Source organism: Anser brachyrhynchus (genome assembly GCF_964034855.1).
Source record: "Anser brachyrhynchus genome assembly, chromosome: Z".
NCBI classification, from domain to species: domain Eukaryota; kingdom Metazoa; phylum Chordata; class Aves; order Anseriformes; family Anatidae; genus Anser; species Anser brachyrhynchus.
The window spans coordinates 67,110,743-67,129,205 of record NC_137697.1 but is presented as its reverse complement, the minus strand read 5'-3'; positions in this window follow the sequence as shown (position 1 = coordinate 67,129,205).

Below are 18,463 nucleotides of genomic sequence, written 5' to 3'. Positions count from 1 at the left end.
GTAAGCAGGTATGACATCCTAATAGGGGTTTTATTAGGCATTTCTCTGCATGGTAATGTATTAGCAATCACTGTGACATTTGCTGCTCTGAGGGGTTTTGGCCTTGCTCATTTTTTACACTTGCTGGGAAATAAATTTATTCACGGCAAAGATCTAATCCACTACAAGACTCTGTTTACCCTGGTTTCTAAAGTAGCAGGTCTCTCAGAATTAATGAGAAGTGACATATACATCATAGAAGAAAACACAGTGTCTTCAGCCTGGCATGACTGAATAACAATGATCTCTGCTAGGTCTGCAGACAGAGGAAAAGCATTCCTTACTGTCTTCGTCCTCACATCACAGCTGACATCAGCACATGAGAGCAGAAGAGATTTCTGCTTCCTCCTTCCCAACCAAGACAAAACTCCAAAAGATGGAAGAACCATCTACTAACCTTTACAGATAGTGCATAGTGCTCCCTAACTTCAGAATAACACCCAACACACCTCCCAGAAAAAAAAAAAAAAAAAAAAAAAAAAGTAAAACATTAACTGTATGATGTGACTTTCAGGGCTTTACTTACTCTTCTGTCTGTGAATTACAGGAAAGTTAATTTTGTACTGGTTACAGAGCAACTTACGATGAAGAACCCAGAGGTTTTTTTTAGATGACCCACAACCTGGAAGTGCACTGATGCAGAGTTTTTGCTTAGCATTTTGCAAAGTCTCGCTTACAACTGGACATAAAAAGAGTGAATGTGCCCCACAATTTTTGAAAAGACAGCTTTCTCTGGAATAGGAATTTCTCTTTGGAATTTGGAATGTCCAGAACGATACCTCTTTATCTTCTCACTTCATGAAGGAGAGATTTTCTTCAAAAGATATAGTTGACTTGGCAGAATAACAATGCCCAAATATTATTGTCTCACACTTGTACATTGCCAGTGGGCAATCAGGAAGGTCTCGAGCATTTTTGTCCCTCATTGTTCCTCCACTGTAGTTCATATGAAATCAAGCAAACTCATAGCTCTAATACCATTTTGCCAATCAAATAATACTGCTCACATGGAAGATTTTCAGATGTTCTTTTCTGAGGTTTTGACTGAAATTTCACTCATAAACTTGTACCTTGCAGAAAGATAATCCTAAGAAAGTCATTATAAAGTCATTATAATGTTTTTGTCATTACAATGACAAACAATAATCAAAGTCATTATAATGGTTTTGGTATTCATTGCAATGACACCTTTTCCTAAATTTACAACACTAATGGTATCTCTCAAGGCACTTCCATGTTAACTTTACAGAAGCTGCCCAAACTGGATGCCATATGTGTTCAACTGTGTTTTCATGAACGGTAAGGATTGAGTTAATCTTATTGTACTCACCCTTCATGATAACCTTAATTGCTGTTGTGAACACACCTGTTCTAGGAAACTTTAGATCACATTATTGTCAACCCCTACCATCTCATGTGCAAATTAATTTATTTCATCTTCTGCTATTCATTTTGTCTTTCCCAGCTTCTTTCCTGGTTGCTCCATTTGTTTAGAAACTGTTCCTTCCAGGTGAAGGGCAAGAAATGCACGCTGTCAAGAGATTGCAACAAAAAGTGATCCAGAATTAACAACTGGAAAGTATTTGGAAATCTCACTGTGGAGAGAGACTGTCACAGAAAATATTCTTTCTCCTGTGCCTTGCAAAATGGAGGATACAGGTACAGCGTCTAGTTTTGGAGTATTTGCATTGAATAATGCCCTCAAAAACTTTTGACTTTTTTCCTCCAGTATTCTGGTCCCATACCATATATGAAGAATATTTAGAATGCAATTAATTTTATTAATTAGCTACTTTTGTTAAGGTGTTGTTGCACCTCCACTAAAAAAAAAAAAAAAAAAAAAAAAAAAAGCAGCTGTTAGTTCACACAAATACTTTGGAAGTTAATCCATAGTTGTTCTAACTAGATATACTGCAGCTCTGAACTCCTCAAAATTTCAAGACCCTTACTCATTTCTTTCTTATTCAAGCCAGATCCATAAACAAATTACTAGCAATGAATTTGCAGAAAAATATACTCTGGAAATTGTGGTGTAAGGGGAAATAGATTATGCTGATGTCTTAAATGTCTAAAATAAGTAACAGAAGGTAAGTAATAAAATAAGTAAGATAAGTACAGACTTGGAAATCAAAAAAAAAATGCTAAATTGCAATATATTAGAGAGAACACTGCATTTGCCTTACTAGTACTATACCAAGGCCATATTTTCCAACTTTTATGACAGGGAACAGTAGATTTCTCATGTTTTCTTCAAGAACTAGGGATGAAACTTCATTTTAATAATGGTCTTGATAGAACAATAGCTGACAACAATTAGGCTACAAAGGCCCTGAAAGTGGCAACTCTCTGCTATGCGAACTGATACAGCATTGTTTCCTTGGAAACTAGCAGTCAGGGAATACATCTGTCTTGGTTCTGCCTTTCTATCTTGTCTGAAAGTTCCCTAGAAAAAGGGCCATCCTTTTAGTGTTAGTATATTCAGCAGCTCAGGAATAATGGGCACAGGATTACAATTGTGATAGCAAAATAAATAGCAGCAGCACTGTTAATCAGGTGCACAGTGCACTATTTCCATTTGTTAATGGCCGAAAATATTTAGTTCTATAGGCATTCTTACATCACCAAATACAAATACAGTACACCTTTGTAGGATCACCTGCTCAGTACTCCTAGGTTACTAAGTGGCAGTTATTCTAAAATTCCATTACAAATAAATACGGATCATTTCGGGTCAGATTGTGTTAATCTGTTGACCAGAATCATGCTGTGATCAAGATTTTCTTCCTTTAAAACAGGACTACCTATGATCTCCGTAATATAATCTGAATATCAGGCATTGAGGTCACCTTGATGCTTAGAGTTATCTTATCTTAAGTGAGCAGTCCCATATTGTACAGGTTCAACAGGGCAAAGTTAAAGCAATAATCCTGTGTTTGAAAAGTGAGTGACAGAAAGCATAAAATGCTAATTAACTTGTCTATCTCTGCTGCTGACATGGCTTTGTTTAGCACTGAGTCTTAAGAAAAATATCAGACATCAGTGGGTACCCATCCAGGTGCTCTGCACTTAGAGAAAAAAGATAATATTTTTGTAAATAATGATACTTTCAAGACAAAAAAACAACTTTCAGGTAGGTTGTACTGTGTGGGAACAGTCAAATTTATACATAAAACTCAAATTTCTAGTGGTTAGCACCAAATAATATTTATTAGATAACCTCATGCCCTACGTTAAAACTGGCAGTGGCAGTGCGTTTTGGCACTGTGAGGCTAATGTCTGTAATTAGGGCTTAACAAGGCTCTGTGAAGTACTTAGTTTGACAATTTTCATGAAAGTAGATGTACTGGCTTGATTATTTGTTCCTGTTTGTTTATGTACTTACTTATTGCCATGTATTAAGGTTATGGAGTGCCTTTCCCTCCCTTCTACTTGTATGGCGTTTAAGAATGGGATGCAAGGCCATTTTTAACACAAAGCACTGCTTCAGTTTGTGGATGGTTTGGCAGGTCTTCGCTATGATGGTTCTGACATTGATACAATTTAGTACATCTATTTTTACATAAATACCATTAAAAGTTTATAAAGAGGCAAAAGGAGCAAGCTCTGTCTCATAAGGAGCAAGGCAAGGTATATTGGCGACATTGAACTATAGCATGTCCAGAAAGTAAGTCCCCAGTCCTTCTCTGTCCTCCCTAAAATACAAAGTCTGGCTCCTCATTTCAAGTGCTCTGAGTCTCACCTCATTAAGTATGTTATAGACTATACGTTTGTATGGCATGCAGTACAGGACACCCTCTAGCAGTCTGATCCTGCAGTGCACCTAGAAGTGCCCTTGGAAAGAAGGAAGTCCATAGCTAGGCCATTTACCCTAGGACGGCAACAAAAATACCTGTCATTTCAAGCTGCCTGGCCTTATACGTTTGCTAAAAGAGATATTCAGTTCCTTTGCTCCTTGCTGCTATGTCCAACAAAAGCATGTGTTAAGGCATGATGCCAGGGAATATCTGCCAGTCTAAAGAAAAAAGGGTTATCTGGGATAATGAACAATACTTGTGGACGCACAACATATGGAGGTTGAAAAGAAAAGTGAAGGATCAGATCCATGGAGGTAGTGAAATAATAAATATCTTCAGAAATCTCACCGTACATGATTTTCCCAAGGTAACACAGGAAGTTCGTAACACAGCAAGAACTGAATTTTGATTTCCCAAGTCCTGAATTATCACTCAGCCACTGAATTTTAATGATTTTTAAATGATCCTTACACAGACTAGATTCGAACCACTGACCCAAAAGTGAAAATTTCTTCATCACATTACTCTAGGGTTACCTCATGAGTGGTCTCCTGAGTCATCCAGTATCTACAAAGCTATTTAGGAAAAGCAAATTACCTGTGGATATTGCTGTACAATAAAAGCCTTCTCATCTGCACCTACAAAATTACATAGTAAAATCTATGTACTGTAACCTGGCAGGGTTTCTCTTGACCAATATATTTTCTGCTGCAGATGATAAAAGGAAGCTTTCTCAACAGAATAATTCTTCCTCTGGCACTGCAGTACTTGTCTATGGAAATGAGAGAATCTGTGAAAACACTCTGATCTTGGAGAGTCCAGAGTAAAAGCAGAAGCTTCTCTGAAACTGAAAAAAAAAAAAAAAAAAAAAAATTTGAAAGAGCAGAAGAGTATGAAAGGACAAATAAACAAAAAGAAAAAAAAAAGTTCTTATTTGAGCATTTACTGTTCAAAGTAAATTACCCTGACTTATTCATAGCACAGCGAGACTGTAATATTATAAAACACTTGACTGTAATCAAAGGGCAACAGGATTAGCAGTTGTTTGTAATAATTTTATTTTACACTATAATAGTCATGACAAGTCTAGGATGTTTTTTATTCTGAGCATAAAATGAAATCTTATTACATTCTGCTACATACTGCAAACACAGAAGAATATATTATGGATCTTGAAAAGTGCTAATAAAAATGTTCTTTATACTACAGAACTAGTAAAAACAAAATAGGGAATCTAATCCTGTGTAATGAGTACATACACAAAATCTCTGTTAACATTGATTGGGGTTTTGCCTGAGTAAAGACAGAAGTTTCGAGTCACAATTTGCACTTTTCAAGCAGCTGACAGATCTATGGTTATAGAAGATATTCACTTTTCACCTAGAAAAGACTAAGATGTAGTTTCTTCTGATGTGGTGACCAAACATCTGCTTAAAGCTCTACATGCATCTTTTCTGTCTGTCAGCAGGTGAACTGATGAAATAAGACTTAGAATTTTCAGATATCTTGATGAGTGCTTACTTGCCATTATGTTTTTAGGAAATAATTAATCTCTTCTTGGGTTCAAGTACTGCCTCAAACAGTTCAAGGAAGCTCAAAAGCACAATCTCCTTGGGAAAACAGTAGAAAACAGATATTTTGCGCTATCCTTGCACAGGTTCAGCAGAAGACCTCTTTCTCCATCTTGGAGACTGCTAACTTCAGCTAGGTTCTGGAATGTGCAATTTGTTTTATTAACAATCGCCACTTATAAGACTCATTAGAAATCACATAAATAATGGTGTCAACTTTCACTGCACTCCTTTACTCTGAGTAATCGCTGAGCAGCACCTGGTAGCAGGCATAAGGCAAATTTAAAAGACCACAATAAAAACAAAGCTAAAAGTCTTCCACAGCTGAAACTCTTGGGGAATGTGGAGTAAAATAATGTATAAGACAAGAAGGACTTTGTGAACACATGGCACATGAGCAAGTGCAATTCAGACTAACTGTAAAGTAATCATAGAATCACAGAATGGTTTGGGTTGGAAGGGACCTTAAAGATCATCTAGTTCCAACCCCCCTGCCATGGGCAGGGACACCTCCCACTAAATAAGGTTGGCCAAGGCCCCATCCAACCCAGCCTTGAACACCTCCAGGGAAGGGGCATCCACAGCTTCTCTTGGAAACATGTTCCAGGGCCTCACTACCCTTACTGTAACAAATTTCTTTCTAGTGTCTAATATAAATCCATCCTCTTTTAGTTTAAGACCATTCCCCCTTGTCCTATCACTATCTACCTGAGTAAAGAGTCCCTCCCCATCCTTTTTATAAAATTCCTTTAGGTATTAAAAGCTCACAATGATGTCTCCCCAGAACCTTCTTTTCTCCAGGCCAAACATCCCTGGCTCTCTCAGTCTGTCTTCATAGGAGAGGTGCTCCAGCCCTTTGATCGTCTTCGTAGCCCTCCTCTGGACCATCTCTAACAGCCCCACATCTTTCTTGTGCTGGGGGCATCAAACCTGGATGCAGTACTCCAAATGGAGCCTCACAAGGGCACAGTAGAGGGGGACAATCACTTCTCCTGACCTTCTGGCCACCCCTCTGTTGATGCAGCCCAGGACACAGTTGGCCTTCTGGGCTGCAGGCACCCACTGCTGGCTCATGTTAAGCCTTTCGTCCACCAGAACCCCCAAGTCCTTCTCTGCAGGGCTGCTCTCAATGAGTTCTTCTCCCAGTCTGTGCTCATGTTTGGGATTGCCCTGACCCAGGTGCAGCACCTTGCACTTGGATCTGTTGAACCTCATGCAGTTCACACAGGCCCATTTCTCCAGCCTGTCCAGGTCCTTTTGGATGGCATCTTTGCCTTCTTTGGTATCAACCGCACCACTCAGCTTGGTGTTGTTTGCAAACTTGCTGAGGGTGCACTCAATCCCATCGTCTATGTCATTGATGTACTGTAAAGCACCAGTCCTAAGACAGACCTGTGAGGGACACTGCTCGTCACCAGTCTCCTCCTGGACATAGAGCCATTGACCACAACTCTCTGGGTGCAACCATCGAGCCGATTCCTTATCCACCAGATGGTCCACCCTTCAAATATATATCTTTCCAATTTAGAGATTAGGATGTCATGTGGAACTGTGTCAAAGGCCTTACAGAAGTCAAAGTAGATGACATCAGTCAGTCTTCACTTGTCAACTAATGTAGTCACTCCATCACAGAAGGCCACCAGATTGGTCAAGCATGGTTTACCCTTGGGGAAACCATGTTGGCTGTCTCAGATCACCTGCTTGTCTTGCCTTAACATTGCCTCCTGGAGGATCTGTTCCATGATCGTGCCAGGCACAGAGGTGAGGCTCACCAGTCTGTAGTTCCCTGGGTCCCCCTTTCTGCCCCTTTTAAAAATGGGAGTGATGTTTCCCTTTTTCCAGTCACCGGGGACTTCACCTGACTTCCATGATTTTTCAAATATGGTGGACAGTGGCTTGGCGACTACATCAGCCAACTCCCTCAGGAGCCTGGGATGCATGTCATCAGGGCCCTTGTAGTTGTTAGGTTGCATCAGGAGGTCCCAAACTTGCTCTTTCCTTACAGTGGGAGAGACTCTGCTCCCCCAGCCCCCACCTAGGGGTTTGGGGACTTGAGGGATATGGGAAGCCTGACCATTAGTGAAGACCAAGGAACGAAGTTGTTAAGTACCTCTGCCTTCTCCACAACTGTCATAACCAGTTCTCCATCTTCATTTGTCAGAGGCACTACACTTTCCCTAGATTTTCTTTTGCAGCCAATGTAGCTGTTGAACCCCTTCTTGTTATTCTTTGCATCCCTTGTCAACTTTAGTTCTGTCAGTGTCTTGGCTTTCCTCATTCCATCCCTGCACGTCCAGATAGCATTTCTGTACTATTCCCAGGACACATGGCCCCATTTCCAATGTCTGTGTATTTCCTTCTTTTGTCTAAGTTTGACCAGCAGGTCCTTGTTCAGCCATGGAGTTTTCCTGCCTTCCCTGCTTGATTTATTATATATGGGGATAGAGAGCTCTTGTGCTTTAAGAAAAAATCTCCAACAAAAACAAATCTCCAACAAAATGACTTTGACCACTGCGTTCATGCATTCACACACAAAGACACTATCCAGCATTTGTAAAAGACATAGGAAAAAAGATAGAATGGATTGCATCCCAGTTGAGAAGGCATTCAATCCCCAGTTGAACTGCATGCATCATGGATGAGGCAGACAAGAACAACCAAATTCAGGTGAACATCTCAGAGAAAAAATGGACAGTGATGAAGCAGAAGAATTATGTAAATGAAGTGTTTATTTACTTGAAAATGGATAAAAGTACACTGGCCAGTGAGGTGCCAGAAGTGGGTGGTATCAGCACTGAAAGGAAAGCTCCAACCCATGGACAGTAAAATTGATGAAACTGAGGCTCCATGGTAGATCTATCCTGTTTACTAAAGGACTTAAATTATCTATCTTCAGATCGCATAATTATAGCATCAAGGTAGAAGGCACCTATCCTTCTTTCTACACTAAACATTAAAATACTAGCAATAGGGACTTTTTGGCCTTAAGAGGAGCAGAATCTTATTAGCATGTGACAAAAACAACTGATGATGACTTTGCCCAGTCTCAAAGGAGTACTGAAACGCACAAAAATAAACCTGGTCTGTTATCATTCACAACACGCAACACCATGAAGACTTCCCTTACTGTAAGGAAACTTTACATTAACTAACCAACATTTAATTAATTAATTTTATATTAATTGTATTTATAATATTAATTAATAGATTAATTAATAAAAAGAGAGTTTCATTTGTTACACCTAGCAAGTAAAAAAGGCAACTAGCTCAGCGGGGGGAAAAAGTGATCTCTTTCCTCTGTACAGACACAACAGGAGCAAAATTAAGAGCACAATGAAGTTTTCCACTATCTACAGCAGAGAAGCCTGGGACAAGATATACAATACAGGATGAGACACCCCAAGATCAGCACACAATAACGCAAGAATGAGTGTAGTTACAGATATCTGACAGCAAAAATGCTGGTGCCTCACAAGAGATCAGTGGTTTATATTTTAAGGATCTGGACTTCTGTTTTAGGTTCATTACATCCCCTATAGAGGATTTAAAGAAAAACAGATGCCACTTCCTTACAAATAGATCACAGAATCACAGAATCACAGAATCGTCTAGGTTGGAAGAGACCTCCAAGATCACCGAGTCCTACCTCTGACCTAACACTAATAAGTCCTCCACTAAACCATATCACTAAGCTCAACATCCAAACATTTGTTAAAGACCTCCAGGGATGGTGACTCAACCACTTCCCTCGGCAGCCTATTCCAATGCCTAACAGCCCTTTCAGTAAAGAAGTTCCTCCCCGGCACAACTTTAGCCCATTCCCCCTCGTCCTGTCACCAGGCACGTGGGAGAATAGACCAGCCCCCACCTCACTACAGCCTCCTTTAAGGTACCTGTAGAGTGCGGTAAGGTCACCCCTGAGCCTTCTCTTCTCCAGGCTGAACAATCCCAGCTCCCTCAGCCGCTCCTCGTAAGACTTGTTCTCCAGACCCCTCACCAGCCTTGTTGCCCTTCTCTGGACTCTCTCGAGCACCTCGACGTCCTTCTTGTAGCAAGGGGCCCAAAACTGAACACAGTACTCAAGGTGCGGCCTCACCAGAGCCGAGTACAGGGGAACAGTCACTTCCCTAGACCTGCTGGCCACACTGCTTCTTATACAAGCCAGGATGATGTTGGCCTTCTTGGCCACCTGAGCACACTGCTGGCTCATATTCAGCCGACTATCAACCAGTACTCCCAGGTCCTTCTCGGCCAGGCAGCTTTCCATCCACTCATCTCCCAGCCTGTAGCGCTGCTTGGGGTTGCTGTGCCCCAGGTGCAGGACCCAGCACTTGGCCTTGTTGAACTTCATACAGTTGGCCTCGGCCCATTGGTCCAGCCTACCCAGATCCTCCTGCAGAGCCTTCCTACCCTCGAGCAGATCGACACACGCACCTAACTTGGTGTCATCTGCAAACTTACTGAGGGTGCACTCAATCCCCTCATCCAGATCATCAAGAAAGATATTGAAGAGGACTGGCCCCAGTACTGAGCCCTGGGGGACTGCACTAGTGACTGGCCTCCAACTGGATTTGACTCCATCCACCACAACTCTTTGGGCCCAGCTATCCAGCCAGTTTTTAACCCAACGAAGCGTACGCCAGTCCAAGCCACGAGCAGCCAGTTTCTCGAGGAGAATGCTGTGGGAAACAGTGTCAAAAGCCTTACTGAAGTCAAGGCAGACCACATCCACAGACTTTCCCTCATCCACCAAGCGTGTCACTTGGTCATAGAAGGAGATCAGGTTCGTCAAGCAGGACCTGCCCTTCATAAACCCATGCTGACTAGGCCTGATCGCCTGCTTGCCCTGTAAGTGCCGCGTGATGACTCTCAAGATAATCTGCTCCATGAGCTTCCCTGGCACTGAGGTCAAACTAACAGGCCTATAGTTCCCCGGGTCTACCTTCCGACCTTTCTTGTAGATGGGCGTCACATTTGCTAGCCGCCAGTCGACTGGGACCTCCCCTGATAGCCAGGACTGCCGATAAATGATGGAAAGCGGCTTGGCCAGCTCTTCCGCCAGTTCTCTTAGTACCCTCGGGTGGATCCCATCCAGCCCCATCAACTTGCGTACATCCAAGTCCTGTAGCAGGTCGCCAACCACTTCCTCGTGGATAGAGAGGGCCACATCCTGCTCCCCATCCCCTTCCACCAGCTCAGGGTACTGGGTATCCAGAGAACAACCGGTTTTGCCGCTAAAGACTGAGGCAAAGAAGGCATTAAGCACCTCAGCTTTTTCCTCATCCCTTGTAAATAAGTTTCCCCCCGCATCCAGTAAAGGATGGATGCCTCCCTATTTTAATATCAGGGCTAAAACTGTGAACTGGGTAAGAGTAAAATGAGCCCATTGTTTCACTAAGCAGAGCCTATCTGTGTTGTGAATCAGAGTCATTGGTCCATGTACTTTTATAGCGTGGCAGAAAAATAAAATCTGGAGCCAATACTTTCTTGTAGTGTAGTGTCAATAATGCAACTACAGAGAAAGTGTGCTGTGCTACTTATGTGCATAACACATGCCTAACCATCACAATCACTGGAGGAAACACTCCATGGAACAAATAAGCTGTGCAGTCTGCATGAAGGTTTTCTTTCTTACAGGAATATATGCATGCTGGTATACTTGTTTCTCTGTCTATGACACTCTTCACATGTAATTTCTCACCCAGAAGAATATACTATATTTATGCAAAAGTAATAAGAAATGCGCAATACATTTGTGGATTATGTTATGATGTCCATAAATACTTTTTTTCTTCTAACATTCTTTAGACCAATTTCTTTAATTTTAGAAGATTTTGGAAATATGAAAAAGACTGACTACAGTGCAGGAAAATATGGAGAACAGGTGCATTACCAAAACTAATTCCAATAGCACACAAGTAGTATTTTTGCAGTTTTTCCACCTGATGTAGTTAAAGTAGTGACGGCAATCACAAAGGTACAAATAAGCAGGTAAAGTCCATAAAAGAACACTTCAGTTGGTCTAGAGGTTGTAATAGTGCACAAAAGCTCTAAGGATTAAAATACAGTCTGATGGATGAAAATTTTGACAATACCACAGGATATCTGGGAGGGAGAACTGGTTAGGTAACAAGAAACTTCTTTTTTTTTCACTAAAATAAACAGGCTTTTTTAGTTAGCAATAATCGAAATTACATTATGCAGCAAATATATTGTTGATCACTACCACCAACATTTTTCAGTGTTCAGGTATGGAATAAAGGTTAAATTCCTTATATTTTGAGTTGCAGTTTTGTTGCCAAATGTAAAATATTTAACTATTAAACCTGTCATTATTCTCCTGCTGTTCTGGTCTGATTAGTTCTTATAATATTAAACAACAATTCATTTTATCCCTCCACATCACAAATCCAGCTGAAGGAGATAAGTGGCTGATAAAAGATCTCTGAGAACAGTTATAAATGATTCACTTTACAAGAATAATAAAGCAGATATGCAGAGCTGAGTAAACCCTCCATACATTGCATATAACTAATTTAGTTAGAAACCTTCAGCAAATTACATTCAATAATCTTCACTGTCAACCTGCTGTTTCCCAAACTTTTAAGCAGAAACTTAACTCTGAAATGCAAATGTTTAATTAGTTTTTAATAGTGAGGTTTATTTTTACTAAACTTGGTCATCTGTCTCTATTATTTTCTCCATTTTTTATAGTTAACAAGTAATTGCCATTTCAGGAGATTTCTTTCTCCTTCTTTCTGCTTTGCATTTATGCAGACTTCAGTAGAATTGATGTTCCTCTATTGTAAGCTTAGCCCTACACCATGCTGATGTCCTCCCAGAATCAGCACACTCCTCCTCTAGAAGGACCCACTACAGGGACGCTTTTTAGGGACTCACTGTAGGGACCCACCAACAGTCTTTTTCTCTTGGGACAGATGTGGAAAGCTTGAGGGCTGAGGTGTGAGGGAGGAAGCTGGTAATAAGCCAAATCTAAAGGACATCATTTACATACATATGTAAGTGAAAGGCAATGTATCATGCTTTGTTTTGATGTAAATAACTGATTGCAGAGAATAGGAACCACTGACATAAGAATTTAGACATTTTACAGCTCTTAGATCTCAGTTGTGATGCACATTCTGTCCTGGAGGGGAAAAAAAATAGCAACACACAACTTTGGTAACTGAACAGCAACAGTCTCTGTGCTTGGTTCTTATGCTGTGCTGAAAATAGGGCTCAAATTTAATAATAATATTAGAAACACTTTTCCATACTATATGTATTTTGTCTCCTTTGTGTATCTAAGGAATGTGATACATCTGAAAAGTTCAGAAAAAGAATTGTTTTTTTTCCCTAGGCCAGCAAATAAATGAAAATATTTGAAGTAATTTCCTTCTTCCATTAAATTTGGTCTAAATAGTAAAAATATCACAGCATTACTTACTGAATTGTTTTATAACACAGTGTAGCTCATCATCAGGCAGATGATGTCATGGCCTGTGTCCAAGTAATTACATGTAGAAGATTTGATTTTTAATGATGCAAACATTATGCATGGTACATGGGACTTTACCTCCTAAACCTAGAGTCTGAGATCAGACAGCCACAAAGTTTTCTCTCATCTCTCCCTTGTCTTCTTGTTCTGTGACTGTCAGAGTGGATTTGTCTAAAACCCACTGGCTTCAGTAGCCTGGGCAGGCTAGTAGAAGACCTCTCCATGCTATGAGATCACCCAAATGCTACTGGGGCAATTTGGAGGACCGTGATTCAGTTATTTTGGATGAATGCAAGCAAAATCCTCCAGCAGCCCTTTCCACCTGCTTCTGACAACCAGAAGAAAGACCTTACAGTCTTTAAAACACATAAATCCTCCTCTTCAAATGCTCAGACACCACAGCAACCAGGACAGACAGGTAGACTCAGACAGTTGCGTATTGTTACGCAATAGGGGAAATGTGGGAGATGGACAGGCTGTGTCGCACCAAAGCTCTTGGCCCCACAATAGTCTTGTTCTGCCATCAGATGTAGCTATTGCTGTGGTCACAGGAGCTGACCCAATTAAGAGAGCAAAGGATTTACAGAGAGTGCATGGAATACAAAGCACTGGACTCCGCTGTCTCTGTCTTTAAGGGAATGTTATTATAGTGTCACAAGCAGCACTTGTTTTGGCTTAGTCCCTCAGTACACAACTGGGATCTGTTGAAAGTAAAAGTAACCATTAATAGGGAAATGCATCATAATTAGTAATTGTTTGCCGAGTGTGTAATTTAGATACCAAGTTGGAGCCATGAAAAATCTGTAGTGATGATCTGACAGAGTTTAGCATAGGAATAGGTCATATGCTTGTTTTTTTCCATTAGGAAGGAAGAATTACTACCCCATTTGTTCTGAGCGTGCACCGAATATAAGATCACCTCCCTTTCAAACCAAGCTTGGTTAAGAGATGAACAAGATTTATCTTCCACTATGTAAAAGTGATCCTCAGCACAGTAGCCAGTTGCCACAGGGATGGCATAGAAAATAAGCTGTATGCAAAAATGAGTTGGAGGCCTGAGTCCAGTTGCATTAGAAAGATATCCTTCTCAAAACCAGGTGTGTTTGGCACTTGCTGTCAATCTCACTGGACAAGTTGACAAGGCCAGGGAGGGTGAATAACTGCACCACTCCCAGCAGCAATCCCTTCAGGTCTAAACAGAGCTTGCCCCACACTGACCACTCACCTTGTGTTGCAGTTCAATCACTAACTTCAGCTTCAAATCATGTCAATTCAGCAGTGTCTCCAATAACAGCAATATGCACATGCTGGGCAGGGGAGCTTTATCATGCTTGATTTCAAGAAGTCAAATCCCTGTCATGTCTTAAAGGCAGCAAAGTCCACAGGCAAGTCCCCAGATGGGGGCTAAGGAAGGGACAGACCCCTCCCATTTCCTTGGGTGACAGAGCAACCACATCTGTTCCCCAGCATCTCTTCCACAGGACCTGCAGAGGCAGAACTGAAAGGTAAGTTTTGAGATTTGTCATTCTTAAACAGAACAAATTAAATCACCTCTCAAGTGGTCATTTCTGGAGTCCTACACTCTGTTGAGTGACAGGCCCTCCTGCACTATAGTCATAATTATTAACCTTGAGGATCACGTACTCAAAAAGGAATTTTTGACTGATAATATTGTTTGCAAAGAATGAGTGGGTGATGAAGCTGGATTTGCTGCTCTGAATACTGGTTGTTCAAGAAGAAAATTGGAAGTTCACTCTTAGTCCTGCTTATGAGAAACTGACTTAAAATGATATTTTTATAAAGAAGTTCTGTAATTTCTAGATTCCTGAACTGGTGGCACTTTTAAGTAGCCCTACTACCAGAGGGTTGTTTCCCAGCTCCAACACTTTCAGCTTTCTCAGACTGTGCACTCCAAAAACAAAGATAGAAGGCAAATTCAATCCAAATTCAAGGCCATTATAATAGCAAAAGAAGCTGGCTTTTAAACACTTATCTTATACAAGGATATCTGAGAAGACATTTGTTGTCCTTATAGTCATATAGTGCTGAATGGATTGAAGAATAAACTTTCGCTCTTTGCCCTTTCAATCACTTCTCTTTTAATGCAACAATCATCATAAACACAGGGAACATTTTATGGGGGTTCCTGATATATGACATTTAATATCCCACAAACATGTTATCACAAAGGAGTTTATGGAGCAATGCATTATGTTCCTGAACTGCACTGACTTGCAAGTATACATACCAGCCCTGTTGTGAAAAGAGCAAGGCTATCATGAATTTTTGTACTACTGGCATTTAATCTGCAGTGATTTACTGAGTGAAGGTATATTTGTCAGGACACTGAGCCCACGCTCCGTTCCTTTGTTGAGTTGTCTCATGGGACCTTTCAAATCCTTTGCTCGCACATATCAATAAGAAAGGAGCAAGAAGATTAAACATCTGTCTTTATGTTTTTTCCTCTCAGGTATTCAGTTTTTTCAAAAAAGGACAAAAAAAGAAGTCTCATACAGTAGATATCTTGCAAAGGAAAGGTAAGACAATGGAATTCATATGTCACAAGAGAAAAAAAAATATATATATATATTATATTTTATTTAACTGCTAAATATCCCTAGATGGCATTGAATTAATTTGGTAGCAAAGATCCTCAGTGCTTTGCAGAAATTGGATCTTTGTTATTGTCACACTAAAGTAGCACCACATAGAAACAAGATTATGTTGTTATTATTATTATTATTATTATTAATTATTATTATTATTATTATTTTATTTTATTTTATTTTTTCCGAATGCAAAGGACGAAGCAGACAAAGTACGACCCTTTATGGAACATTATGCCTCAATTTCTACCATGATCTATGATGATGTAATTCAACTTTAGGTTATGAGTTTGCAGCTAGCCTTTATCTTTGCATACACTCATAGACGCAAAAGATAAAAAGATTTCTAACAATCTCCCAGAGATAGAAAACATCAAGGAACATTAAGTATATGAATTTTGCACTACAGAACAGGCACTCTAAGAATAGCTCCACCCACCCGCCTACATTTCCTGCAAATACTCTACCAGACTAGACTCATTCCCCGAAGTTAATTTACGTGATGTTGACTGTGTAGAGGGATACTGAAAGAAAGGTGGATAGGAGTAATGTAAAGAAGTTCAGATAAGCTGGTAAGATTTCCAACATTGATTTGAGGTCTCAAGGATTAGGCTTGGGTTGCTAAGCTAACTTTATAGACCTAACAGTAAAATTATTAGCTAAACTCACTGAAGTTCAACAGCAACTGGCAATGTAAGTTGATGGAAGAAAATTAACTTTGCTTTCATGTTTAGACACAAATCTAACAACAGAGCTGCAACCAGATCCCTTGGTTGCAAGGAACAAATTCCAAGTACCAGATGGAAACAAACCTCAGTGACCCAGGGGGATTTCTATATTCCCAGTTAATGCCCATATTTTTTGACCTGGGCCTGCCTCTGTTGATGAATAGCCAACATGGTGAAGATGTGAAATGGAGAAGTGCTAAATTTGACCTTTTATGATAATGACTTCCGGTGATAAGAACCCTGCTTCTCTTCTCTGATTATTTCCAAAGGAAATGAACAGGTTCAAAGCCTTACATTATTGAACTTTAATTAGGAGACTAGTTTGCATACATTTTAAATGTTAATCACTGTTCAGTGAGCTGGTGAACTTTGATGGGTCACAACATGCTCACCACTGGAATAGTTTGTAGCTCTCACTGCCTATTGGCACTGATGCCAGAAGCCAAATAGAACAGGACATGCATGGACAGCATAGCATCCTCTTCAGAAGTACGGAATCATCAAAGAGTTAGAGGTATGAAGCAGATTTGAATTGAGCTGATTTGAAAATGACTTCTTTCTGAACTGTGCTCTGCTGTCTAGGTTTATTCATAGGCATTATCTGCTGGCTATAATTTCAGATGCTAGTTTTAAAATGGTAAGTTGCAGCAGATAAACAGCACTGAAAATATATTTGCTATGTTATGCACGCAATGAGTAGAAATAGAGATAATGCAACTCAAATTATGGAGTAAAAACTAAAGAAAATCTGTATCAGAATAATAATTTATAGACAGCTTCCATTGTTCTCACCTGTTTTTATTTTTAAAAAGCAAAATAGCATTTCAAGGGATATGTTTCTACATTCTAATTCAGCCAGGCTGATGAGGAAGGACAAACACTTGAAAAGTGCTGTTACACAAAGTGCTTGAAGATAGAAATTATTTCCTTAAAGTGTTTAATCATGCTTTCCAAAACCACTTCCTCTGGTGACCTAATCACATAAATCATAGTAAAAGGTTAAAGACGAAGTTCAATTGCACCAAATTTTGTGTGATGGTTTCTCTGAAATGGATTACTTTCTATTAAAGAGTGAACTCATTCCAAATAACCATGTTCTTTCTACGGCCTCTGGACTGAAAGTTCATACTTTGTCACACACTTGTATGGACGGATTTTTTACCTCCTCAAAACTATGCTATGTGGGAAGATAACAACCACTCACATACCAACTTTGTTCTAGAAAGGAATTGCTTTACTACTGCCTTAGTCCATGCAGTTAAAATGTTAAGTGCGACTGATTTCTCCAGAATTTCCTTTAAACTCCACAAGTTTGATAGCAAGGGAAAGTAAAGCATAGAGAGAAAACAGGAGAGCATGTAGATGGGAAATGTCCCACCCCTAGACCTGAGTGTTATTTTCTTCCTCTCATCCCCCAGAGGTGTTTCTATTTAAACTTCTTACTCTGACGTATTGTTTGGGTGACATCATGTTTTTTACTGGGTTCAGGTTTGAAAAGCCAAGGCTGCCATGTTTCCAAGAACTGGTGAAAGCCGCCAAATTGTGCTGGCTGTATGTGGTACTGAAGAAATGTCAGTCCAACTGCCCTCTCTGAAAACTAATGAATTGCTCTGTCTGGGGAGCAAACATGGAAAAGATGCCGTTCACTTTGATTTTGCCAACACAGTAAAAAACAAATGGCACAGTAAGGCAGAGCTGTCAAAGGAGTTACACTGCCCCTACATTTAATGGCAGCAGCAACACAAGCTTGAAGAGTCTTTCATTGAAAACGTCTTAAAAGATACGGGGTATGAGCCAAAGGTTTTGGCCACTGCAGAGTAGGTGGCAGGCAGTCAAAAATGTGGCAGAAATTGTGTGATACAATGGCAGAAATACATCATATACATGCATCTTCTATAAGATCATCCCTAAGAATGACTTAATAATCTTACTATTCAAAATATAATCTCTTGATTACAGGTCCATTCAGTCCAAGAACACTGGATAGGATTCAAATCCCTGAAAAAAATCTCTAATTTCAGATTCTCCTCTCATCAGCTAATCAGCAGTTTATCAATTCAGACAATGGTGTACACTTTAAAAAAGGGTACCCCTTATATGTACTCTTTAAAGAAGTCCATATATCTTAATGTACACTTTAAACAACCAAGGCCAGTTTAAAACATTAAGTAGTACTTTTTGATAGCAAATTTCCCTGAATTTTGGGAAAGTCAGTATCAGATAGTTG